The sequence below is a fragment of the Rhodnius prolixus genome, unplaced genomic scaffold (genome assembly GCF_049639745.1).
Source record: "Rhodnius prolixus isolate KJV_2025 unplaced genomic scaffold, Rpr scaffold_2, whole genome shotgun sequence".
NCBI lineage: Eukaryota > Metazoa > Arthropoda > Insecta > Hemiptera > Reduviidae > Rhodnius > Rhodnius prolixus.
Genome location: NW_027411592.1, coordinates 49,471,577 through 49,497,280, shown reverse-complemented (window position 1 = coordinate 49,497,280; position 25,704 = coordinate 49,471,577). Strand labels below are relative to the sequence as shown.

General features: G+C 31.3%; 3 protein-coding genes across 11 annotated transcripts in view; 2 read left to right on the top strand and 1 right to left on the bottom strand.

Moving 5' to 3' along the window:
• LOC141449860 (frequenin-2) overlaps nucleotides 1-25,704 on the top strand; it is a 242,879-nt gene that overhangs the window by 52,080 nt on the left and 165,095 nt on the right. The window lies entirely within an intron of this gene.
• LOC141449863 (uncharacterized) overlaps nucleotides 1-25,704 on the top strand; it is an 84,356-nt gene that overhangs the window by 13,582 nt on the left and 45,070 nt on the right. The window contains exons 1-8 of one of the 3 annotated variants that reach the window (XM_074119746.1): nucleotides 664-991; nucleotides 5,422-5,581; nucleotides 5,668-5,842; nucleotides 6,830-7,051; nucleotides 15,017-15,746; nucleotides 17,103-17,229; nucleotides 23,100-23,246; nucleotides 24,920-25,124. The gene's annotated coding sequence lies outside the window, so the exon portion shown is untranslated. Of the gene's footprint in view, nucleotides 1-663; nucleotides 992-5,421; nucleotides 5,582-5,667; nucleotides 5,843-6,829; nucleotides 7,052-15,016; nucleotides 15,747-17,102; nucleotides 17,230-23,099; nucleotides 23,247-24,919; nucleotides 25,125-25,704 lie in introns of those variants that run through there. The other 2 variants (XM_074119745.1, XM_074119747.1) reach the window with 2 other exon arrangements.
• LOC141449855 (ATP-sensitive inward rectifier potassium channel 11-like) overlaps nucleotides 1-25,704 on the bottom strand; it is a 94,683-nt gene that overhangs the window by 59,568 nt on the left and 9,411 nt on the right. The window lies entirely within an intron of this gene.

Sequence of the window (25,704 nt, the reverse complement as noted above, 5' to 3'; positions counted from 1 at the left end):
TAACAAATAACACCGTTAAACCTCAGTTTCAGTTCAAACTTCTTTGTGATTCCATCAAACTGGTTACGAAATTGAGAGAAGGGAATATAGGCATAGAATCGTAGCTGCACACGATAAATTTTTACTTCTCCATGAGTATTTAAAAAGTTCAACGAGTATACTTGTTATTTTTCATGGCAGTTTGTAAATAATAGTTTAAATGTTAAATCTTAGTGAGCGTATGATTTAAATTTAAATCTATCTTAATTGCTTTTAATTAAGTGAGTTGACATACATTTGTTTGTTAAGATTAGAATATTAATATTTTACTATTTTGATTATTTATAACTTTATATAATTTACATATATAAATAATGAACTTAAGTGGCTTAAGGCGGATGGGTCCTACCACTATGTTATACAAATATCAGGAAAAATTGGTTGTTAGGAATTGGAGAACTCCTTCAGGAATTAGTGTCTTTCATACCGGATTTTAATACGATATTGGTGTTACCAGGAATTGTCCTAAATTATAATAACTTAATATTAATTATTATTAGTAAGTTATAAAACAAGAGTAAGATAATTCTAATTTTTATATGTAAGTGTTATTCGCATATGATTGCCATATGCGAATCCATAAATAATAATCCATAAATTGTTATTATTAAATAATTAAATAATAATAATTAAGTTCTGATAAATTTGTTTTAATCCTTAAATGAAAATAAAACAAACGAACGCTTGAAGTTAATAAATAGCTTTTTAATTATCATCAATTTCTTCTTCATTTATGTTCAGAATTTTCTCTGTGAAATCTCAATTCTAGCGAAAATTACTCTTTTCCACTAATTTAAGTGGGAACATTCCGTTTCAATTAATTTTGTTACTTGAAACTAGAAAATGAAGCGGAATTAATTATTTAATGACGCCAGTGAGTAAGCCACGTTAGAAGACTTTTATTACTTTCTGTTTTTTTATTATTATCCATTTAAATGTGGACTTAAAGAGGGTAATTAATGTTGTAACTAATTTCGTTTATTTTATTTATTTATTTTCAAAGTTTTATTAAATATTGTCTTGTGACTGATCCTACAGAGAACACTATGACAACCTTTCCAGTACAAAAACTGTTTAAAAGAATTTGTAACTGACATGCGGTTAACATTCCAGTAATTAAAATCCCTGTTATTTTATTTATTTATTTTGTTTCATTGAAGAATTTTAGAATCCTAATCAATAAAGTTGTACTTTCGGTTAACTGACACAATTTAACTTTGATCAGTTTTATGTAGATTGTAGGTAGGTATGTTTAACAGGTTGCAGTTCTTTGAGCATTATTTATAGAAAATAATGTTCACTGCGACAAAATGTTGGCGGCATTATCTCGGAAAAAAAACACTAAAAATTGAAAAATAGCATTAGAAAAACTCAGGACTGGAAGCAACATCCTAATTATTAACATCCTACACATTCACACACACAAACCCAATGTTCGTACGAACATGTGCCAAAGGCATTTTTTTAATAACAGAGAGACGTTAAGAAACTTCTAGAATAAACGTGATTTAAAAAAATTTGGCCGATTGCTATATTCTTCCTGTGGTTACAAATAAGACAGTGGAAATCAATAAAATGTTTTTTGATATTTTTAATAAATGCGGATTGACGTTATAATTAGATGTTAACCATACACTGATGAGTTTATCAGAGGAAGGTGATTTTAATTATTTACATTGAAGTTTCAGGCAGTTTAATTTTATATTGTACTTAATGGCGAACATGTTTATAATTTTACCGCACTGAAACATTTCTCTCCCACTATGAGTTGGTATGTCCTTTACTATTGTCATAAAAACAGTATATAAAATATATGTATATAAAAACAGTATATGCATATATACTCATTTCAATTTGTAACTTTAAATAATACAGCGACTTTTGCATTTTTCATTTCAGTTGAGTGTTTTTACTGTTCTATCATACAGAAATGTACAAGAACAAATAAATATCATTTTTATATACTCAAAACTATTTTGCAGACTTCAAAGAACTAACTAGTGTGCTCGTACTTATGCAAACCAGCTCTAGGTCATTTAGAAATTGTAGAAGGCATTATACATTTGATCAATGTGAAAGGGTCAGTGTTTTGGCTGAGTATCAACAACTGGAAGTAGGGAAACCACAGCCGCGAGCTTTGTCCTCTACATAATTTCGTGACCCATTCGTTAACCCTAACTAGGTCTCATTTAGAACCGTTGTAAGTTGTTTGGTTGTAATTATTTCCTGTTTAAAATGGATTACGGTTATTGATTATTATGTCATCCTAAAAATAAAACTATTGTGTTAGAAATTATAGGGTATCCACAACATAGTGTTTTTAAGCTTTAACATGATACTGGTATTTTCTTGCTCGTAACTGGAATCTAGCATTTTCCATTCTCCGTTCTCTTGCATGCTTTCCATTAGATTCAAAGATACCTTCTAATTTTTTAAGAAAGAAAAGATTTTTAAAGAAATGAAATTTTTGTTTTCTTTCTGTTTCTTTGTATATATTTTAATTTCTAATTTCTTGGTTGCTATTAATACGCCTTCCCTTTCATTACATAATATTCACCAATTTTATCTAATATTATTATTATAAAAATGTTTATTGAAAGAGCCTATTTAAATGTTAACCCTCAAAATAGATCTGACCGAATTAACCTTAAATGATTTGCTACTACCATCCAAATTGTTTGTAATTAAATTTTGTAAATTTCCCAGAATGGTTGATATCATTAGTGGTGGCTCTCTCACCTTAATAATTTACATAGCTAATTAGTACAATTTAGAGCACTGTTTTAAAGGAAATTTCCAAGTGATAATTCCATTTGCCTTCCTGTATTTTTTAGCATGAATAACATACAACCTTTTCTGCAGAAGTTATGCTATTTTAGGCTAGCCAATTAATGAGATCTTGCTAAACTTGGAAAATTTATTCTTCATTGAATACACTTGTTTTTTCTCACAAGCAAACTGAACCCTAAATATTAATATCGTTTTCCGAATCTATTTTTGAAAACGCACCTCTACGAGGGTCCGTGCAAAAATAAAAACTACTTAATTTTTTGGGGTAAACCTTTTTTATTTTTCAACATAGTCTCCTTTTAGGCTTATACACTTCGTCCAACGCTGCTCTAGTTTGTTGATCCCTTCCGAATAATAGGATTTGTCCAAGTCTGAAAAATAGCCATTCGTTTCTGCAATCACCTCCTCGTTTGAATAAAATCTTTTTCCCGCCAGCCATTTCTTCATATTGGGGAACAAATAGTAGTCCGAGGGAGCCAAGTCTGGAGAATAGGGGGGATGTGAAACGAGTTGGAACCCTATTTCCATTAATTTTGCGACCACAACTGCTGAGGTGTGAGCTGGTACGTTGTCGTGATGGAAAAGGACTTTTTTGAGGGCCAATTGTGGGCGTTTTTCTTGAAGCTCGGTTTTCAAACGGTCCAATAACGATGAATAATTTGCACCTGTAATAGTTTTACCCTTTTCCAGATAGTCGATGAGGATTATTCCTTGCGAATCCCAAAAGACAGTCGCCATAATCTTTCCGGCCGAAGGAACGGTCTTCGCCTTTTTTGGCGCAGATTCCCCCTTGGTAACCCATTGTTTAGATTTTTCTTTGGTCTCAGGAGTGTAGTGATGTATCCATGTTTCATCCACAGTGACGAAACGACGCTTAAAGTCCTGCGGATTCTTCTGGAACAGCTGCAAACCATCCTTGCAACACTTCACACGATTTCGTTTTTGGTCAAGCGTGAGCAATCGTGGCACCCATCTTGCGGATAGCTTTGTCATGTCCAAATGTTGATGCAAAATATTATGTACCCGTTCATTCGAGATGCCCACAGCACTAGCAATCTCACGCACCTTCACTCTTCTGTCATCCATCACCATATCATGGATTTTATCAATGATTTCTGGAGTAGTAACCTCAACAGGGCGTCCAGAACGTTCAGCGTCACTTGTGCCCATATGGCCCGAAAATTTTGAAACCACTTATAAACTGTTCTAATCGAAGGTGCATAGTCACCATAATGTTTATCAAGCTTCTCTTTAGTCTTCTGAGGCGTTTTGCCTTTCATAAAGTAGTGTTTAATCAACACACGAAATTATTTTTCGTCCATTTTTTTGAAAATCACTCGACTTCCTCGATTCAAACGAATGCCAAACACAAAGAAATAGACCGATCTGGCTGAAACTTGGTATGTGTTCTTCCAAGAGATGCTACTAACTAAACATAACCTCGATACGCGCCAGTGGTGCTATCTCTCTGACTTTGCACGGACTTTTCAAACGACCCTCGTATGCTTGCAGTTTCTGTGAGCTCTATTTAAAACATAATAAAAAAGTTTTTTCGTGTCAGTTCTTGTTTTTCGTTTTTAAATTTTTTTTTTTGAGAAGTGGTTTAAATTGTTGGTCCATGCTTCCTAAAATATTAGACTTCTTTCTATTATTGAAAATGAAAAAATAGGGTAAGTTTCATAACGTAGACAATGGAGTGCCTTAAAAACGATTGAATTAGAGATGTTTTAGAAATTTCACCAGAACTATTTGCACTAAAACTCAATACCACGCACTAAGAATAACTTGAACTAATGATAATATTGTATTGATAATTTTCATAACCTAATTTTGTAAAGCAGTCCAGCGTGTCAAAATTGTCAAATACATCTGCTAATCAAGAAATATACATAGCTGCTACACGATATGTTATTCTCTTTACTTGATGTTATTTATAAATTGACCTGAACCCATTTTGTTGAGATGGTATTTAGTGTGAGTCAGTTAAGTTATGTAATAGTTGTTAGCAGATAAATTCGTCCAACCGTAATTATTTAAATTAATACATAAATATCTAATGCTTGAGTTACTAGTGATTGTCAACAGGAGCACTTTATGTCCGTTATCGTTTACTTAAGTCGATTTAACTCTTTTTTTATTTTGTCACATTCTTCCTTATAATTGACTTTTTAAACTGTAAGTTTAACAGTACGTTAATTACAGGATCAAAACTGAAATTCACCCAAGTATTTATGTCTAAGATGAAATTTCACCAATATTTTAACCCATTAACTTTAGAATTTAGAAGTATAGAGAAACCCTAAGAGGAATATTTGACTAACCCGATTTGTTTGTCTATTTATTTTGTAACAGGGAATACTTCAGCTTTATTCCGGTCCTTGTGCAATACATTCAAATAAAATCAAAAAGCCTTTAGTTCAGTTTTTATTTTTTTCATGGTTCTGAAAAAAAAGGTCTTCTGGAAATGGATGCTGAAAACTTCCTGTGTAAACGTGGGAAAAATAGAAACTGTGCCATATTTCGTGTTGATAATAGGACTTGAATAAATATGGCTCCAGTTTAAACGACACTAATAAATAATATTTGTTCCAGCTGTCCACACTCAATCTGATATTAAGAGTAACAATATTTAAAGAAGAAAAATAATTACCCTTCCTCTGTGAAGGTGTAAATCAACTTTAAATATAGATGTGTTCTTTAAAAAAAAGTTTTATCCGAGAGAAATAAAGATTAAAAATGGGTGTCTTTTCGTGTGAGATGAAATCTATAATTTCTTCATTGTTTTAACTATATTGTTACTTTGTTTACATTAAATTAATATATTCTTTTCTTTGAAAGAATTCAGCGAATAAGGATTATTTCTCCAGAAGAGATTACTTTTATGGATGAATAGACGGCGGGCAAATAGAAGATCAAGAAAATAAGATGGAATTAATACTTGAGGTTCCGTTCTTTGGATTGCCGAAATGGTGCGCCAGGGTATACAAATAAAAACATCGGCTCAACTTTCAGGGTAAGTTATGTAAAAAGCTAGCATCAAATTCTTTACGGTAAGAATAAAGAAGATATCATGCATTACTAATAATGTCGTGATTTAAGGATATACTATATTTATTTCAGTTTGAACTTATATATAAAGCATGAGTAAATATTCTTCTGAGTAGTAGGTCGTTATTTAATGCAGAGTTTTAGTGGAATAAAATATAGTTTAAAAGACTTTGACAATCGTAACTGCATAATGGAAATTTATTCTAAAATTTACCAATAATAATGTTTTGTTTTCTTTTATTTGTTCTAAAATCTGCGAGTTAGCGCTATAACACTAACAGCTCTATAAACTGAAATATTAATCACTCTTCGCTATTGAGGAGATAACGAAGCCACTGTTTTTTACGATGCCTTAATGGGTTATTAGAAAAAGATTTTGTGCTAGAAGATTTGTACGTAATTGCAAGTTGAAGTGGAGGTTCCTATATCGGGTTTTGGCGTCTTGGGTAATAAAAGAAATGTTGGAGATCTGTGTGCATTAGTCCCGTTAGAGTCGGTAATAAAGAAGCGTTCACTATGGATCAAAGAATTTTAGATTGCAGAGATTGAATTATCTAGAGTTCTATCTATTTTAAAACAAGGTTGTCTGGTTAGGCAGTAGACATCTCGGCTGTGAATATTGTGGTGTAGGATAAAATTTAATTCAGCTTTTTAATTTGTTTTTTTCTAACCAAGAGAATGACGACTTGTGAGATAATAGAGACCTACCGTTTGTTTTTCTGATACATCAAAGTTGTAATAAAGAACATATTTTAATCGTACTGAAAAAGGAATTTGATTTTTTTATAATACTAATATAGGCAGGGTTCGAAATATATGGTAGCTGTGGTACCATAACATTTGAAGGAGTATAGAACCTTCAAACAAAAAATTAACAAAATTAATATTTATCAACTGAAAATAAATGATATTATTAGCGTTAAAATTTAAATGTGTTGGTTTTTTTTTTCAGATATGATACTTTTATTTCAAAATATTTTAACCAAAATTAGGATAAAAACAATTATGAAATATAAGCATTGTGAATAAGTGATGAATCCATGGAAAAATACGAAACCTGATGCAATAAACAGGCCCGTTACGATGGATAAAATTAATGATATGCATTCTGTGAGAGCTATTAAGAAAAACATACAATCGTGTAGTTGGAGGAAATAAGAAAATTGGTTGAAAAGTTTGTAGTTAATCACATCATTATTAAGCATGCTCTTGATGAATAATATTCATTTTCTGGCGATAATTTTTCTGCTCACTTAACACTCAAAATTTTACTGATAATGTTTTTGTGCCCTATATATTGTAGTTAATACATTTAATTGTATTGAAATTAATTAGGTACCGAAACATCTCTCTAAAAGAGGAATGGAGTTTAAATTATTAACTGAAAGTAATTAAATAATAATAAGGAAGATAACCAGTTATTGAGATGAATAATTTATTATTGTTATTTTTTGAGGTTATAAATTAAGAAAATATAATTAAATTAGGTTGTTTATCTAGATTTATTGTACTACTATTTGATGAAAATATTTAATTTAGATCTTGTTCAGAACAGGCTCTCTTATTCTTGAGGAACTGTAATATTTTATCTTTCTTGAAAAATGTTTCCAGGAATTATAACTTATTGCCAGATAACTCTTTACTATCCTATTTAGTTCTGAAGAAGTATTGTTTTCTTTAAAGTAGGATGCAATGAATGACCCTTTTCATTTTCATTATTTTCTAAAGTTAGGTCAATATTTTAATCAAAATCCCTTACAATTTCTTTTTATTTATATTGAGGCGGAAATCACCAAAATCTTTGCCGTTTTTTTACACTGTTTCAATCTTGGTTTGTTTGAAGAAGAAAAATTCTTTTTCTTAAAAATGAATTCTAATTAAATTTATTTTAAAAAAAAACTAGCAATTCCTACGCTGTGCAAATAGAAACATAATTGAAAACAACTTTACAGTGAGGAAAGTCATTTTGATGAGAAGCGAGTAGAGAATCTATAGTACGAGTTAAAGTAAATGCAATTTAGGTTTGTGAAAAGGAGTGTGTTGAACCATTAGTTGAAGACAAAAGCCGTAATGAAACAGCGAGTGCTTCGCTGAATAGGTAACTTGTTTACTTGGTGCGTTTTTTTAAAAAAAGAAGGGATACTTTCGGTTCACTTGTCAAATATATTCACAATAGACTCCTATTTATTGGTTTGTAATTTCAGTTTCGTTACTATATTCGAAGAAAAATCGGTCATTTACAGGAACAGCTCTTTGTGTATATCTTTCCTTCATGTTTCCTTTATTCTACGAACTAGTAAATTAATGCTGGTTTTTGCACCTTAATAAAATTGTCTCAAAGAAGTAGACTCTTGTCGTTTCAGGCTCCAAATCCACAAACTTCACTTGACTATTTGCTTCGAGGATAGACTCATCCGTTTCTTCTTCTTTTATAGGGTAACCAATTCCATAAAATCTTGCCCATTCTCTAGACTAGATCATGCCTTCAGCTGTCTTGTTCTTCAATAATTTTATGTAGGCTACGCTTTTGTTGAAGTTGGGGCTCGTTCAAGTGAATAATGAAAAAAAAAAAAATGAGTTTAATTTTTTCTTTTATCACTGATGTTGCAGAGGGCTAAAGCCCGCTTCCAGATCTTCCTTCCAACTACGTTGTATTCCGTCTTTAGTTACAGCATTGTTCTCACGAGCCTGACACCTCAAGCTGGCACCGCGAAATATTATAATAAATACCTCTTATTTTTCCCACATTGCTCTCTTCTACAGTTCTATTCATGTCGTACACTCCGAGCTGTTACAATCTAGTTTTCCTGTTAAATAAATTGTTTTAAAAAACTCTTTGTTCTTTCAAATATCATAACTTTTGATAAATTAATCTTCATGCTTCATTTTTCGTATTAGCCTTTTTAACTTACTGATCATTTATTACAGATTCTGCTCATGCTTGGAAACCAGAGTGACCAACAAAAGTACAGAACAACTGATTTCTAAAATTTACACGTTTATATTCTGAAAATTACCAGAAAGCTTTTATTAAAATTTATAAACTGAATTTAATATAGGAATGAAAGAGTATTATGATTGGAAAAATTCAATCATTAAATGGAGAAATTAAGTAATGGGCCGCGGCATGAAATTTACATTTCTATAGATGGAAATAATTCTTTCACAATATCATCTCGAATGATTTATTCATCTTTGAAATTATAATTTGAATTAAATTTTCTAAATAGTTATTCATCTGGCTTAGATACTTTCCCATTCTAGGCTCCCTTTTAAATCCAACATGTATCTATATGTACAGGAAATACTTTCTTATTTTTACCAAAGATTCCCTCATCCTTATCTATTTCTTTTTACAGTTGTGAAGAACAATATAGAATAGAAGTTTAAACTAGTGATGTAAAGGAATGAAAGAAAGACAAAAAATGATCCTTTATCACCAGAAGCTCTTGCTACTTGGCCATGGTGTGGGGGTGAAGAAATAATGTAAGGGTTATTTGGACAGGACTGTGAGGATGTGCTAGAACAAAGGAGGACTCTTTAGTCTTACGATGGCTGCATACAGATGCTTTTCTTCACAATTCTCCCTTTATGCTGTGACGGTTCTCTCGTTCTCCTGCCTTCTATTCTTTCTTATTTCCATTTATTTCGCTTTAATACTCCTTCCTTATTTAAGAATTTAAATATTTAAGGATATGAACTGTTCTGCTAAACGGTATGAAAGTCACAAAAATAAGAATCTTCAAAATAATGGTATAAATTTACTATTTGAAGTCATACTTGTAAGTTTGAATTTATTAGTAGTGTCGTCTCTATTTTATTTTCTCAAATATTGTCAATTTCTATCAGTTCCTACTGCATCAATTTCCTATATTGCTCGTTGATAATATCCAATAACTGCAATAAAGTCAAGTTTCTTGAACCAGTTTACAGAAGTTGGAATAGTCTCAATTTGCTAAAGTTGCAGTGGTTATTCCATTAGTTGAATTAAGTGCACAAACACAAAAATTATTTTATTATTTATTTATTTTTATATTCTAAAGATTAGCGTTTATAATGTGTTTGGGTTTTCAAGATTGATTGACCCGAATGCGGTCAATTTCCTTTGTTCAACACTTATTTGTCACCATCTTTTCTATGAGTTGAACGAAGGCCTTAATTTTTAAACAGTTTATAGATGATATTTAAAAGTTTGTTAGATCAATTGTATTTAGGTATAGTTATTATTTTAACAAAATATTATTGAGCTAAAAAGACTTAGCTCTCGAAAGATGTATTTTCAATTCAAACTAGAAGCAAATTACTGCGGGTTATATGGTTAGTAAATATTTATTGTTGGGTGTTGATTCAATATTTATTTCTCAATCCAAGATTTATTATTTTTGATAGATATTTGGATAACAATAATAATTCCGTAGCAAACATTTTTATAAACAAAAAATAAGCTAAATATTTGCACAAATTTTTCTTAAAATAAAATCAGTTATCAGTTAACCTTTCAGCTGGAAAGACACCTAATTAAATTGACATTTATTGCTGTGACAAGAAATTAGGAAGGTTCTTTTGACTATCTGACATGAAATCTGATTAATGTCATTGGTTGACTTCTTTAAAAGTTTTCATTTCAAAGTGGAAGTTTATTAATTAATTCTAGAATTTAAAAATGTTAACTCAGAAGTTGTGAAGGTGTGATGAGCAGTGTCACACCGCTGTTTGATAGAGAGCAGATTAGAGATTAATTATTTAAAAGGAGCATTGTCCATTAGTGTAAGCTAAGTGGGATGGTAACTAGTGGATTGGATAATGCAGGGATATTAGGGGGTTTGAAACTGTTCAAGGATATGGGAAGCTGAGGTAGTGCTCTAGTGAATGTACTGTAGAGCTCCAAGGTTGGGCAGACATTGTCCTCAGGGAGAGCAAATAGGGCAGGATATAAGCGAGAGTTCCTTACTAGTTATTGCACTCTGCTTGTGTTCTACTATAATGTAGCAGTGACATATATATACCCAATAGATACGGGGTTATACAGGAAAGATCCCGCAGGCTCTAACTTTACTTGTCCTCTCGTTCTATTCCTCAGAATGTACTAAAACTTAGTCCTTCCTATTCGTGGCGATAAGCAGCATTCCTCGGCTACGTTAATCTTGCTATAGAATTATGTATCAGAGTTCCGTCTGAACATTAAGCCCACAAAATGATGGTGTTTTGTTTATTGATTCGCAACATCCAGTACAATATTCTGTTGCTTGATTGCAATAGAATATTGCATACATTTATTATTGTAGGGCAAAAATGTTATTAACTTAAACTTGAAATATTCTTATTACAACATGATCACTTTTTATTTTATCTTCTTTGATTCATTTAATAAATGTTTTACAGCTGAGATTGTTTTAGATTACTTAATGCCAGCTTTTTGGTCTTAGTTGATATCATTCATTTAGATCAGAATCAGAAAATGCTGAGTGCGGTATTGAATCCTCTAGTGAGAGGATAAACTTTTCCTCACTTTTCACTAATCTTTGATAGACGCACTTAGCAGAGCGTTTTTAAAAAGAAAAGTGGGCATCTTTCCTGACGGCTTATTACAATTTATTTTCTTATTTACTACTTTCATATTGAGAAATGACCTCTTTAAGAACCATAAGTTTAGTAATTAAACGAAATTTACTGTGATTGCATTGGGTCGACCGCTTCTCTAAAGCCACACAGGCTGAGTTGAACCTCGATTTTTAATGCTAAAGTGGCATTATTAAATTTTTTAAATAAACTACAAACGATTTGCTAATTCCTTCACTTTTGATTTCAAGCTAAGAATTAGGTACCAATTTTTTCAAATTTCCTTCTAAACTCAAAAACCTAAGTTTGGTACTCCTTAATGGTTTTATGGTTTTTCTTAACTGTTTGCTAAAGTAATGTCTGACATTATAGTTACGGTAAGTCCATGCTGAGGGATCTATTAGATTCAGATCCCTGTTTTGTTTGTTTGTATTCAGTGATTCCACAAAAATTATTCTAATTAAAATAAAAGTTGTTTAGATGTTACACAAAAATAAAATATTACTTTGAAGTTAATATTTTCTATTTATTAAAGTAGCAAATGTAACAATAGAGACACTTAATAGAAAATTTTTTATTGGTCTGTGAGAACAAAAAAAAATATATTTATAAGAAAAGCAAATTGTTGTCTTGTTTTTGTTCATAATTTCTGACCTAGTTTTTCTGTTTTGACATCCTCTGTTTTCACCAGAGTTATCTCCATTGATCAATAGAGTGGGTGTTGTCTAAATTTAGTCTTCATCTATCTCTTTTCTGTCGTATTTTGTTATGATATTTTTGAACTGAATTTTTATTGGAACATTGTTACATACTTAGAAATTGGATTCAGTGTTCGGAATCATATTTTTGCATTTATCTGTGTTAGGAAGAATCTCAGTTAATGACTTTCTTCTAAAATAAAAAAAAATATTTCAAATAACTTTTCTTGAACAGAAGTTTTTGGTCTGTAACTAGCACGTTTATGAAACACCACCTCGTTGAACCTTCAAATATCGAATATACTAAGTATTTTTGTCAACTTTCGGATTTCCTGGTTGCTTTAAACTAATGAAAAGGCCTTTTCTGATGAGCGATTGGAACACTCATCCAACTGTGTTTGCGTATATTTAATCTCTTTTATATTCAATTTAACTTATTACAATAGAATTAATACCTCTATTCAAATCATAGGTTTTAAATCAAATTCACTTCTTTCAGGTTTTTTAACTTTCAAATCAAAATAAAAAATAAAACAATTTTATCCACGTATTTCCAAAACGTTTTTATTACTGAATGTATGGATCATGTTTTAGCACCAAATTCCTTTTTTAAATTGAGTTTGGTAACACATATAAGCCCATTAACTAGAATAAGCATATTTAGCAGATGCATTGTCTTTGATATTCCTAGAAAACCCCTTAGAAACCAAAATAGAAAAACTGTTCTTGGCCAGATTCAAAATTGATTAAAATCAATAATAATAAAATAAAACGTAACTTATCTAAAGTCATAATGATACACTGCCAACATTGCCTCTTGGAAATCTCTTTAAAAAAAACCTACATTATTTTTGGTAAGTGATTTATAGTTTCAATAGGATCAAAAAAATAACGGCCAGTTTCAGCCCATGACATATCTTTATTATGCCGAGCATTCGACCTAGGGACTAGATCATCGGCAGGGCTAATATTAAAGGGTTGGTGTGTCTACTGTTCATGAAAAGACCTTGGTTTGAAGATTGAACGATTAGCAAAACCTTCAAAATTGAATCTTCTATATCTCAATTACTATGAAGACTAGAACATTGCTATTAATGCCAGTTATAGAGCTAACTATTCTCTACAATTGGATAAAGGAATAATTGAAATCTGATCAATATGAAAAGAGATATAAAGGTTTAAAGTTTAAACCATTTGCAAAACCTTCAAAATTGAATCTTCTATATCTTAATTGCTATAATGACTAGAACATTGCTATTAATTAAGTTATAGAGCTAACTATTCTCTACAATTGGATAAAGAAATCTTTGAAATCTCATCAATATGAAAAGAGATATAAAGGTTTGAAGTTTGAACGATTTGCAAAACATTCGAAATTGAACCTTCTATATCTCAATTACTAAAATGACTAGAATATTACTATTAATGCCAGTTGTAGAGCTAACTATTCTCCACAATTGGATAAAGGAATCATTGAAATTTGATCAATATGAAAAAAGATATAAAGGTTTAAAGTTTAAACCATTTGCAAAACCTTCAAAATTGAACCTTCTATTTATCAATAACTAAAATCACTAGAATATTACTATTAATGCCAGTTATAGAGCTAACTATTCTCCACAATTGCATAAAGGAATCATTGAAATCTGATCAATTTGAAAAGAGATATAGAGGTTTAAAGTTTAATTCATTGTTCGCAAAGGGGCTAAGGCTTATAAGCATGGTGCTTGCACCTTTCCTATTCTATGTACAGCGTCAAGACCCACAAAATACACATCTACATAGAATGTCGAATCAATTGACACCTCATTCATGAAAATCGGCCCATGCGTTTAGGCGCTGTGTTGTTTACAAAACGGTAACAAGAATAAGAACAATTTTTGATAATACCGGTTTTGCTTATTTTATAGCATCGTTTTTCTTGAAAACTAATTAATTTATGTTGCAAAAAAAATTACAGATAAAGAGGAGGATATGCCCTAAATTTAAAGAAAAATTTGGGAATTTTTTCTTTTACGATAGAAAAAGAGAAAACAATTTTCAAAGTTGGGTGTTTTTCAACGTCATAACGTTGCACACTTTTCCGTGCACTTTTTGACGATCATCTCTTGTACAACTGCCCTACCGGATAGTTTTAATTTAACAGTAAATTTATGTAATACATAAATAAACATTTCATTAGACTTTTCGGAACCACACGTTTACATTTGAAAATATAAATTTGATAATATTCTGATTTCACCTTTTCACCCCTTCTAATGTGTGAAAATCGAAGAAGGGGTTACTGAGCAAAACGTAGACGCTCATATCTTTCCAGGTCACCGACCTTCCATTCCAATCATCTCCCCATTCGACCTTTGAATTAGATTGTTAACAGCCATTTCCATGCCTTCACTCACATTGTTATAAAAAGTAAGAAGAAGAAAATATTGTTACACCTTTTATCCGAACTTATTTTTTGACGTCCTAATAATAAATAGTAAAATAAGAAATTATTGATTCCGTTTCTTGTTCCTGCCAGCTGATGAATAATTTAACTTGAACTTTAAGGATCTCCATCCTTCTTAGGCCTAAATTTCTTTTATCGATGTTCGACAACTTTACTATTTTGAAGTGCCGGAGGAAACAGTAAAATTAATTTTTAAGGGATAGTTTTTGTGTGACATTTTAAATATCCTTTTGATTTAATTTAAATTATTGCAAGGTATCTGTTTTCATTCCATAAATAATGAGAGATTCTGGTTAGTAGCAACAATACCAGTTTATTTTAAGCTCGATTTATCCTAAAATTTTTGTATTATTAATGAAATATAAGTAAAACTACAAAAACAAATAAATGAAAACTGCAAATGAATAAATAAATAACTTTATTTATTTTATAGATGAAATATTCAACTGATGATGGAATGTAGAAGATGCTAAAACGTCTCTTAATAAGTAAAGAAGAATGAAGACATAAAATGTAATCGGTGACTAATTTAATAATAATGAAATTTACAAACTTTATAAAATATTTACAGAATCACCAATAACTTATAAAACTGAAACGAAAGCAGAAATAAAAGAGAAACTGTTTTATTTCAAGGCGGATGAAACATAGAACATAGGCCACAGATGGGCTCCTATTCTACCAAGAAGTAAAGTTGGCTAGTGGAAACAGATGTATCGAAGAATATGACGAAGCATATATCGATGGCTAAACTTCTCATTTATAAAACCTTGTGGGACCGTTTGAGACTTTTAGATTGCTAACTTGGGTTCATTGTGAAGATTAATTTCTGGAGAAATCTCCTTTGGAAGATATAACATATATGTAAGTAACATATATGGTGGCCTGTAAAATGAGAAACTGCTACAAACTTTGAAACTTGTTTAGACAGTTGGTTTAGTTAAGGAAAACAAGCAATCTTGCATAAGATGGACAAGCTATGTATTTAGTAGGACAAGCATTAGGAGACACCCAGAAAGTTATTGTGTGGCGCCGTTAATAGAAGAAATGATAATGTAGCTGGATATTTGGAAGAAGATGGCATAAAATGCACCGAACCTAGAGTTGGAGAGCTCTTGTCCAAGATGGAATTGAGATGTAGAAGAATCCGCAATGAAAGCATGGTAGAGCAATTATAACTAACTGTAAAGGAATTCTTTATAGACTTTTTCAAGAAAATCACAAAGAACGCCGAAAATCCGTCCAATAAAATTTACTTCTAGTAGACAATTTCTTATAAATCATTTATAAATTTATCAATACAACGAATTGTGATTAGTATGAAAAAGTGGATAATAATAATCAACGTGCTTACCTGAATTTTCGTTTTTGAGATATTCTGTTTACTCATAAATTTTTTTTCTAACAAAGAAAACAATATTATTGTATTATTTGTCAAAAGTGTGGTGCTCACACATTCGAGGAGTAAAAAAAAGTAAAGTTTGACAGTTTAAAATTTCTTTGACGTTAACGAATGAAAACAATTTTTGCTCGATTTAAATGACTTTAACGGATAACATTAATGTACCTTTTCATTCATAAGTCTGATTTATGAGTAGAAGCTGAGGTAATTTGGTTATCTTATAGAACAGAGTTCACTCGAGTTCCATTTAAAAGTGTTCTGCTTGTAAACATTCATCCTTCTTTTTCTAAACTTTATTGTCGGTGATAACTCATTACAATTTCTAAATATAATTTATTCTAAACGTTGGTTTGAGTGCATAATTTAGTATAATATGTGTGTGGAACAGTAAAAAAAAAAAAAAAGGAAGCTTTTTTTCTTTTACATCAAAACATTAAATGTGCGCCAGTTGGAACAAATAGTTCTTTCTAAACACCGAGATACGGGCAACTGTAATTTATCTTCTTGTCAGCCGTACTTGTCTTTATATAAGGTGCTCACAAAACCTCGGCACCTATATAAATTTACAAACAATAATAAGTGGGCGTTACACTCCAGGTTTTTGTAGGATGTTTCTCTACATTTTATCCTTTTTAGTATTGTGGGTTAAATATTTTAAAGTTGTTTTTTGTTTTTTTCTTTTATTGGAGCTACCATCACAATAAAAAATGTTAAAGGCTATTTAAAGGTTCACCTAAAATCGCCAATATAAAAGTTAAAATTCCCAAGACAATTTCAATTATGGAACTGTAAACTTACGTTTAGAAAAACTATCTAAATAACGAAAACATGATAAATAATGATTATATCCGGCGTAGCAAGCGTGATTATTGTATCCCTAATTGGTTTGGCTCTCTCATTCATCAATCAAAGATCGATTAATCAGTTTGTTGTAAAGATTGTGACTTCTTTTATGTTACTATCTAGCACTGCAAATGTTGACAAAGTGTAGTAGTGCGGTTATGACCTAATTTGGATTAAATTCACTGAATTATTTTGTAATTAAGATAATTATTAATAACTTCTTTCAATTGATTCTTTGTTTACAAAGTTTTATTTAAAAAAAAATTATTTCCAGGGAAATGACACATTTATGTTGAGGAAAGGTAGTATCTTAAGAAGGAAGAAGTTGCAAATAACTTGCCGATTAGTGCACAGAGCTATGACAATTCATAGAAGAAGATTATAAAAATAAATGTTTCAAGGTTATTTTTACAAAAGTGCTAGATATTAAAGATAATAGAAATCATTGAAATATGTACATTAACTATAAGGGATTGTGTGTATTGTATAATAAGCTCCAGTTATGTAATTTGCCGCTACAAGAACAAGCTTCAAAGTTGTTTGCATACATAATCGGGTGAGGATTATCTGTATGGGAAGTATTCTAGATATGAGGGAACGTTAATATCCAATAAATGTTCTATTATGATTACGTTATAGCTACCATTATTGTAACTTTTTTCAACTGATATGGGCGCGGATAAAGTTATTAACAAAATTTCTCTACTTTGTGGCTTAATGAATCACCCAATAAACTACTTTTCCTTTTTTATTATTATTTTTTTAGTTCGCCGAATTTGAAAACGGTTTTTAACTCGTGGGTAAGCTTAAACTTGGTATATGGACCTGTAGGAGCAAGGCGTTACGGATTAAGAAAAAATTGAAGCTTATATATGAAGCAGTGAACAAAAACACCATAAAATAAAACTATACTCTTAATAAATTCATTGTAAACCTAGCTGCGAGACTGTGAACTATAGTGGCAAAGAAAATTATAAATAAAATCAATTCTTATAAACGTTTTTGTGGTTCAGCCATTATACAAGTGCTAAGTAGTTAGATTAGATTAAATTTGGGTGGCCTCAGGGCCTACGCCACTGCGACCCCTTTGGGTATATTGTGGCTCCCCTAACTTTAAAGCTCACCCTCCAGACCTGTCCTTTTAATTAGACTCTTAATGCTGGAGAGCGACTCTTGGGTAAAGCTCACAGGCCTTGGTTTTTCCTCCCCGAGAAGTAACATCCTTAGCCAAACAAGCCCCTCACACTGGCACAACACGTGCAGTGCTGTTTCCTCCTCTTCCTGACAGAACCTACAAAGGCTATCATCTGCCAGGCCCATGCGATGCATGTGTTTTCTGAGTCTGCAGTGGCCAGTTAATAGACCTACAATCATCCTGATAGCCCCACGGCCTTGGCGGATTAATTCTGCAGTCAGCCTCGGCGAATAGCCTTTAATAAACTCCTTCGCCTGTCTCTGTCCAGTGGTGGCAGACCACCACTTCTGAGACCTACTCTGCACCCATAAGTTAATGGTCGCAGTCTTAATACACTTCGGAACCCCAAAACAGGGCTCCGGGCCAACGAAGTATCTCGCAGAGCCTTCCCGGGCCAATAAATCTGCCGCTTCGTTACCCTTATGTCCTGAATGACCAGGTACCCAGACCAGAAAGACCTTATTTTGGTCACTAATTTCCTTCAGGGCACCCAGACAGTCCCAAACCAGTTTTGAGTTAACCTGATAGGAACTAATTGCCCGTAGAGCAGCCTGACTATCCGAGAAAATTACGACTTTAGAATTAATAATTCCTCGCCCTTCAATCTCGGTAGCACAGAACCTAATTGCAGCCAGCTCAGCCTGAAAAACTGTAGCTAGCTTCCCTAGGCTAACCGAAAAGCTACATTTCGGCTTCACCCCGTACACTCCCGCTCCCACTCCCTCCTCCATCTTGGAGCCATCAGTGTACCACATTGAATCTCCCACCACTGGGGGTCCACGTCTCCAAGCCTCCCGGTCTCCAATACAGACTTTGAACGGCTTGTCGAAGTTATATTTGGGAGTCATAGAATCCGAAGGCAGGCCCAAAATAGAATCGGCCTCCAGCTCCTCATATAACTCTTGATATGCTCCTCCATGCCTGACGGTAATAGGAGCTTGTCCTTCCATAAGCCTAACGACAACGGCCCTTACAACGCCTTGAATGTATATGTGCAGTGGGGGCAGATTTAACAAAACCTCCAAGGCCGCAGTAGGGGAGGTCCTCATGGCACCGGTGACACTCAGGCACGCTAGCCTTGTAGTTACATACACAGGACTTATAGAAAAAGAGACACCAGCGAATCACATCTTATACTAGTTTACACTAGAAAAAAAAAAAAAATTTGATTTTTATTTAACAGAGTAGCAAATTATTTTTAGCACCTATTCTATATATTTGTGACGAACGTGACATTTATTTGAAGTAATTTATTTAAAAACAGTTTATAAAATAAAATAAGTTATTTAAGAACAGTTTAAGAACGTTATTTACAAAATAAGTAATCAAAATTTTGAATTGAATTGAATTTTCCGCGAGAATTAATAATTTACAAGTAAAATCTGATGAGCGAAGAAACACGATGCAGAAATTCATCGACGACCTTTATATGAGCCCAGATGTGACAGAAAAAGATTTTTAAAGGAATATTAAAGCTGTGAGTATTTTTGAAAAATTTAGAGATAATTGAGAAGCAAAAAATAAGTAAATAAATAAATGTGCATATAGGTTCCTTCTGCTTGAGGCTGTAATGGAATTAGTTTTCAAGTTGTGGTTCGCAGTGAATTTAAGGCCTGGACATCAAAGAAGAAAAGCGAAAGAGTTCATGCGTGGACCCTCGCTCGCTTAACTTGGCTCCTTAAAGTGGTCGTTCATTTCTAAAGAGTTGTCACTCTCTTACAGCTCTAAAAGCTGCTATCCTTAACATTGATCAATAGGGTAAATGTGTTGTTATGACTGAGTAGTTTGGCCTACACCACTTTAAATATTGTACACTGTATTCAGCATATAACAGTAGTGCAAAGCTTATTTGCTCTTCAAAAATTTCATATAAACTATGGTGTGAGTCTCAACAGTTTTCGAGAAATAGTATTGGTACTTTTTAACCCTGACATTTGTGTTGCTGGTGGAGACAAATTAAATTAGGTATTAAAGCATGAATAAAGTCATAATTGGCTGGAAGATCGCATTCAGCTGCACATTTGTCAGAATGAAGACAAAGAACATTAAAAAAAAAAAAAGTATACAGTAGTGAAGTTAAAAAAGGCAAGTTTTATGTGCTATTAACTTAATGAAACCGTAAATCTTTAAAAAGGCTATCTAAATGTTATGGCTGCTTATAATTGTTTTGAATATTTAATGGTACATTTTACATTATTACAACTTTTTTATACAATATTTGAAATTAAAGTAATGCGACAGTAAAACAATAAATAAAACTAAAAGATATTTAGTAAATTTAAGTATAACTTTAATAATTATTTTATTTTTCAGTTTTTTCGTTTCTGTTTTAAGTGTGTGCATTTAGTTAAATTTATCTATTGTACGTGTCACGATAACAAGCCCGACATGTTATGTTAATGTGGGATGCTGGTATGGTGGGTTCTATTAATGGTCTAGGTTTTGGCTTTACTGAATTACTAATGTGAAACGTTTAGAATGAATTTGGTTTTTGTGCAACTCTCCTTCTGTTAGCTTGATTTCTTCTTTTATTATTTTTTTTTTTTTATTTTAACGTTAGGCAGTCACTTAAGACCTTTCTGCATTTTACAGCGTACTATGAGCGTTATATGTGGCTTTTCTTACACTAGTTTTACAAAAAATTAGGTTATTCAATAAAAGAAATATTTTGAGTTCCTTATATCTAAGAAATTAGTAACATTCGCACATCACTTTCGGAATTTCTGAAGAGATAAATGAATGGTTTTTGGATATCTCTTTGTACCAGTTATCGCAAAACATTAATTTCATCGCTATAAAAATCTTCTTTTTTTATTTCTAAAGAACTATTTTGCTAACAGCCCTATTGTGGTTTAAATTTGTTATTTGAATTTGGTTAAAATGGATAAATTAGAATATTGTGCTGACATAAAATTCTTCGTTTAAATAGCTCAGGGCCTATGGAATTTAATTTAAATTTAAAGTTCGCTCCTTCATTCTCAACGTCTTATGAGTTCAACACTTCATACCTCTCGTATTATTAATTGAATAAGTTGAATTCTCTTAGTACATAAGTTAATTTTCGCAAGGATTTCCGTAATAGAATAATATAAATTTATCAAATTAAGTTTAAATAGTACTACTGTAGATACAAGGCATTTAAGGAGGAAAACTTCCACAAGAATGTAATATCTGAATGTATTCAGGCGCTGAAGGGAAGTTAACAGCATTTTAGATGAAACTCTTAGAATACAAATTCTATCTCGTAGGTATCTTTTATAGAAGAACAGAAAATCTTGTTATAAAACAAACATCTTACAGCGCTTCTCAAAGCTCTGGCCCAGAGTAGGCCTCTTTAGTAAAATTAGCCATTACACTCAGATTAGTATCAATCCAAAAAGAAACCTTAAATTTAAATAATTTCTTCTGATAAAAAGTATTTTATTGGCTTAATATTTATAGATAATAGATATCTAAATCATGTTTGAAAATAGAAAATTTACGAATACCCTGCTAGTATTATTTTAGAATGTGGTTATTAGTTTTAATGTATAAACTGAGTATGTTTGTAAAATAATTCCTGCTGATATATGATTTTCTAACATCTGATATTTAAATGAACTAATTTGGTCGTCTTAGAAAAGTCCATTCTAATCTTCTGTGTTCTCTCAGAAACCTTGGTAAATCAGGAACTTTTGCATTCTCAAAAATGCTGATGGATTATTATTGTTGACTTTTCTACATCCAAACGATGATGGCTACTTTCGTTCACACACACTCACATACACAGAGAAAGATTCAACAGAAAAAAATAAAATTTAGCAAGATTGCAGTACTTCTATCAGTACAAAGAATAGTGCAATACTAAAGTTACAAAATCTATTAATTAACTATTTCCATTTAAACATTTCACCAATTTTTTGTCAATAAATTATTGTATCTTATTGTTTACAAGATGCAAACTGTGCCCTCAACAGAAAAGAATAAAATAGATTATACTTCCAGGTGGCATCCCCCGAAATAAGACCATCCATCAATGCTCTCAGAGAACTGAGAAGAAATTCATCCATATTTTTGTATGTGTCCTGTCTTCTCAAAACTTTATCTAAATTTTACATTCAGCATTTTTCTACTTTTGTACTTATCATGTTTTACCTAAATTCACCAAGAAACTGTACCAACAAAATTTATATTCACCTAAAAAATAAAAAGAATTCGTGCTGATAGGTTATTTTTGTTTTATTTCTAGTCCGTTCTTTGTTACCACATATTACATATACAAGACATCTCTTAGAGTAGTATCCACTTCCGTACAGCCACACGTGAAGATTTACTTTTATACTTGAAATCAGCTCATTCATATCCTAACCATTTCTTTGGTCAAATCAATTAATTATTTTTTAAGATCTGGACAGGCAATCTTCTGGTAGCAACTGTCTTTCACAAGTAATTGTCACATATTGTTAACAGGCATTTAATAGTTTTGTTGCACTTATTTTTTGTTCGTTATCTCAAGGAAGCCATGAAGAGTTTGTAGCACTTGATCTCTTGGGTTCCTGCTCCTTGTTTATAAAATACCCATTAATTTTGCACCCACTATTATTTGAGAGAGTTTGCAATTTATCTTTGTATTTTGAACGTAATATAAAATATATTATTTCGGGCATTGACCCGATTTATATACATTATAAAAAGCTTTAGGGGTCTACTGAATTTAATTATTTATTTTAATATTTGAAGTAATACTGTATTTTGATTTTTTTTTTTTTTTCTAATTTAAGAAGATACCACTTGGAGCTGTTTCATGATTCCGATGTACACCAAGCATGAGCGATTGAAACTTGATAGCTGTTCAATTATTCAGACAATAAAGCTCACCTTCCGTAGCCGTCTAGAAAAATGATGAAATCAAATTATAACGAAAATTAAAATTACAATTTTTTTCTTTTCCTTTTTTTTTTTAAAAAAAAAGGCTTTCATAAAAAAAATATTTTTCATTTATCAAACTCCTGGTTTCTCTTCATTTTTAATTTTTAACCGTATGCTGCCTTTCTGAAGGTAATAAATTTAAAAAATAGTAATTATTCTTTTTTTCAGGCCGGTCTAATGAAAAAGAATCATTACAGAAATATATTTTACTTTCTAGAAGTGGAATGAGATGGCTTAGTTACGTTTTAATAATTCAAATGTTATATATTATAAAAACAAATTCTGGTTAACTAACTCACACGACTTTGACTTGCTGTAAGTATTTACTAATCTCTTAATTTTCTTAGCATGGCGTTAAAAACTAAGGATTCTGTTACACTTTGAGATAATCACGATTCATCAATGTTCCTGATTTTAGACGTCAAAAGAAAGATTTCTATATAACAAAACTTCTTCTGTACTCAAAAAATTGAATATTATTTTCACCCATAAGCTCAGTGCAGGAAATATAAGCATTAAAAAATATTAATAATAACCATTATATTAAAAATAAAATGAAATAACTTTATTCCATCGTACAATTTAAATACTATCTCGGTTTTCTGAACTAAAACCGCAGCTCTATCAGTTGCATCTCAACATACCAACTTCCTTGCATGGACATGGTTTGATGTTTGCACGAACATGCTTGATGATTCATTCTATAGCTATTCATTTTTAATTAATCTCAAGTAGCAAAACCGTCTATCTTGCACACATTTTGTGAAGGCTAAACCGTTCACACTGAAATACCCGGCTTTAGTATGCCGTGAACGAAATAATGGTAACTTATTTCTACTCGTAAATTAGAGTGCTAAGCTTCTTGAACAGATTTTTAGTTTCGAAATCGGTAGTAACTAATAATTTAATATAAGCTTACATTCCTTTTACTAAGTTATTGCTAAACTATTCGCTCGTAGATTGCCATTAGTAGAAAATATTGTTGAGAGAAAGAGAAATAGAGTCTATTTTCTATAAATAGGTTGTCTATAAGTTTGAAGAAAAGTTTATATAACATAATTCCTATCCTCTAATTGGATTTTATGAGTAGAATAACGCGCTCAAGAAATAATCTAAAACAGAATTTACTTTACAATAAAATATAATTATTTTTGCCGTGGTAGTAGAATTTATTACAAAAGGATTCCCGCTAAAAAAGGAGCTATCTCAAAATGTTAATATTTGTTTTAAAGTTGTGTAATGCGAGCAAATATTACTAACTTGTAACTTAATTAGAGCACACTAATTTCATTTTCTATAATACATTTTCCTTTTTTCGTAACGCAATCTTCACTAAACAGGAGTATATTTTCTTTTCTAATTTTGGTTTTTATTTAAACGTGACATTATATAAATTTATGTAGCTTGTAATCTTGCCTAAACAGTTTGTGATATTTATCGCAAGGATAAATAGGATGAACCATTTTTTTTCTCTAACCCCTGGTAAGTGGAAGTTGAGCAATCATGAAGATTTTTCTATTTTTCGGGTTTCGGTTTTTTACTGGGTATAAAAGTTTTCGAGTACCCCTAAATAAGGATAAAGTGGTTTTTACAAACGTTGACTGGCAGAAAGTTTAAATATGATATTTCGTCTAGGTACCAACTGAGGTTGCTATTTTATGATTTTAGTTCAAATTGGTAGACCCAAAAGATACACTACTTCACTGAATGATATTTCAATTTTATCAAAGTCGATTTTCTTCAGATTTACTCTTAATGGAAAACTCCATAGAAAGTGTGTCAAACATACTTAGCAGAACTGCTTGGACACCATAAGTATAACTTTTACAAAGAATATAATAAAGCACTATATTCGAAATAAATTCAAAAACTGAAAAATTGATGTAGTAAAATATATTTTTAACCAGTACCCTATAATATAGCGTTTGCTAGTGGTACCTAAAATAATGATCAACTTCGAATTTACTCTTGATTTTTTTTTGTTTTAGGTGTCAATAGCATTGCTATTTCCAATAAAAATTAAAAACAATAAACATAAATAAATACAAAAAATAATTGGGATAAGGAAAGTGCAAACCAAGTTACGAGATTTACTGTAATTAACTGCAGACTCATCTACCAACTGAACAAGAAGTTAGATATTCACTGCATCCAATTATCTGACTAGTTAGGATATTTCAGTGGACGTGTATAGTTAAGTCTATAAATAGATTACATTGTTAATTAAAGGTAACTTGTTAGAAGGCCGATAGTATAAACTTAAAGCATAAAAAGTCAACCTAGAAATTACTGGAACAAATCTTTAAGAAACTTGTAAAGGATTTATAATCTTGGTAGGGAATAAGAAAATTAATACAATAGAATAATTAATAATTGAACAATTGTAGTCATATCTTGCATAGTTTGATAGTTGATATTTTATTAAAAGATTTAAGCAATAGTTATTGTTAAAATAGACACATTATTCTACAATAACTCTTTAATAAACTACATTTTATTTTTATTGAGGAGATAAGGTAATAATTTAAGACTTGTTCCATGTAATCTGATTAATTAAAACCGCCTTTCCGCTAGAAAAAAAATCCTCAGACTGTAACATTTTTCTACGAAAAATAGGATTGGATGGATTGAATTTAAAAATATTACTTTGTGAAAGTAAATAAATTGAGCGTTCAAAAGCGAACCTTGTGAGAAAAGGATCTTAAGATTGTAATTGTAGACCTCCAGTCTGTTGCAGAACGGTTTTTAGTCTGTAGGTAGACTATCTCTGGTG